The sequence below is a fragment of the Chelonoidis abingdonii genome, chromosome 1 (assembly GCF_003597395.2).
Source record: "Chelonoidis abingdonii isolate Lonesome George chromosome 1, CheloAbing_2.0, whole genome shotgun sequence".
Lineage (NCBI taxonomy): Eukaryota > Metazoa > Chordata > Testudines > Testudinidae > Chelonoidis > Chelonoidis abingdonii.
Window position 1 is genome coordinate 159,340,265 of NC_133769.1, and position 2,176 is coordinate 159,342,440.

The window sequence follows — 2,176 nt, forward strand, 5'->3', positions numbered from 1 at the left end:
GAAGCTCAGAGCCCTATTGGTTTTGGTAAAAATGGGGAAACCAGAAAAGCCTGATTTTAATAGAAAATAGGCTTTTCCAGTTTTAATCAAACCGAGCAGAGTTGGGGGAAGGAGGTCAGGCTGGGTGTATAGTTGGATCTACATAAGCAACAAAGCATGCTGACCCTCTAGTTTACCCCCTATGTAAAGTGTTTGGAGATACTGGGCAGAAAGGTGCAATGCAAGTGCAGATTTCTTCACACAATGCACTGTCAACCTGTGGAACTCCTTGCCACAGGATGTTGTGAAGGCCAAGACTATAACAGGGTTAAAAAAGAACTAGATAAGTTCATGGAGGATAGGTCCATCAATAGCTATTAGCCAGGGTGGGCAGGGATGGTGTCCCTAGCCTGTTTGCCAGAAACTGGGAATGGGTGACACGGGATAGATCACTTGATGATTATCTGTTCTGTTCATTCCCTCTGGGGCACCTGGCATTGGTCACTGCTGGAAGAAAGGATACTGGGCTAGATGGGCCTTTTGGTCTGACATAGTATGGCTGTTCTTCTTATTAGCATGATTATTTGGGGGAGAGACAAGGTGGGTGAGTGAAATCATATTTTTTTATTGGCCCAACTTCAGGGGTGCTGGAACATAAGATCGGCTGTACCGGGTCAGACCAAAGGTCCATCTAGCCAGGTATCCTGTCTACTGACAGTGGCCAATGCCAGGTGCCCCAGAGGGAGTGGACCTAACAGGCAAAGATCAAGTGATTTCTCTCCTGCCATCCATCTCCACCCTCTGACAAACAGATGCTAGGGACACCATTCCTTACCCATTCTGGCTAATAGCCATTTATGGACTTAGCCACCATGAATCTATCCCAGTCCCTTTTAAACATTGTTATAGTCCTAGCCTTCACAACCTCCTCAGGTAAGGAGTTCCACAACTTGACTGTGCGCTGTGTGAAGAAGAACTTCCTTTTGTTTTAAACCTGCTGCCCATTAATTTCAGACCCCTAGTTCTTGTATTATGGGAATAACTAAATTACTTTTCCTTATCCACTTTCTCCATATCACTCATGCTTTTATATACCTCTATCATATCGCCCCTTAGTCTCCTCTTTTCCAAGCTGAAGAGTCCTAGCCTCTTTAATCTCGCCTCATATGGGACCTGTTCCAACCCCCTAATCATTTTAGTTGCCCTTTTTGGAACCGTTTCTACTGCCAGTATAACAATTTGTATAGTGGGGGTGCTGACAGCCATTGAACCAAACTGTAAACCCTGGATATGACGAAAACCACTTCAAGCCAGGGGGTGCAGCAGCACCTCCAGCACCCCTAGTTCCAGCTCCAGCACCTATGCCCAACTTCTGTTGGCAAGACAGACTGTGCGTGCGTGCCAGGCAGCCCCACCAGCACTGGGCTGGGTGGCACTCTCAGCTGAACGCCATGCCCACAGCTGTCTGCTCCCCAGCCACTGGGGAGATTTCGGTTTCTTGCCTCCAACTCCCTTCACTGGGAAGCCCCAAAGGAGCCTTTCCTGGCAACTGACTTCAAAGTGCATCTGTTTCTGCTCTCTGGGGGGAAGGGATCCCTCCCCGCTCAGAGGTCTAGCATTGGCGTCTCCGGGAGAGAAGCGTCCCGGTGGGGAGAGGGCTCCGGAGAGGACCCAGTGACCAGAGCCAGGCACCGATCGAAGCCATGTCTGTTCCCTCCTCCCTCCGGGCCCCTCCGAGGCGGAGCGCTGGTGGCCGAGGCAGCGCCCGCTCTCAGGCCGGCCCGTTATCTGTCAGGACACCCCCTCTCTCCGCCCCGCCAGCCCTGCACACCCCCTCCCCGGCGCTGCCAAACCCCTCCGCCCCCTGCCCGGCCAACTTCCTTCCAGCCTTTCCTGGCTGCAGCGTCCCCGCAGCGGCGGCGCGGGGGGAAGGAGGCAGCCGGAGGAGCCAGGACAGGAAGCGGGCTCCTCACTGCGCTCCTGGAGGCAAGAGAGCGGGGCGGGCGGCTCGCTCGGCCTCTGCCCGGGGTGCGGTCCGTGTCCCCCGCTAGCGGGGCGCCGAGGAACCAGGCGGGGTTTGCTCGGGGAGCGGGGCCCGGGACAACCCCCCCTTCCCCCCAAGCCATCGTCCAGCTCCGCCGCGGGCACCACTCCGGCGCCCCCCCGCTGATGAGAAGCCCGCCGGGCCCGGGCTGTG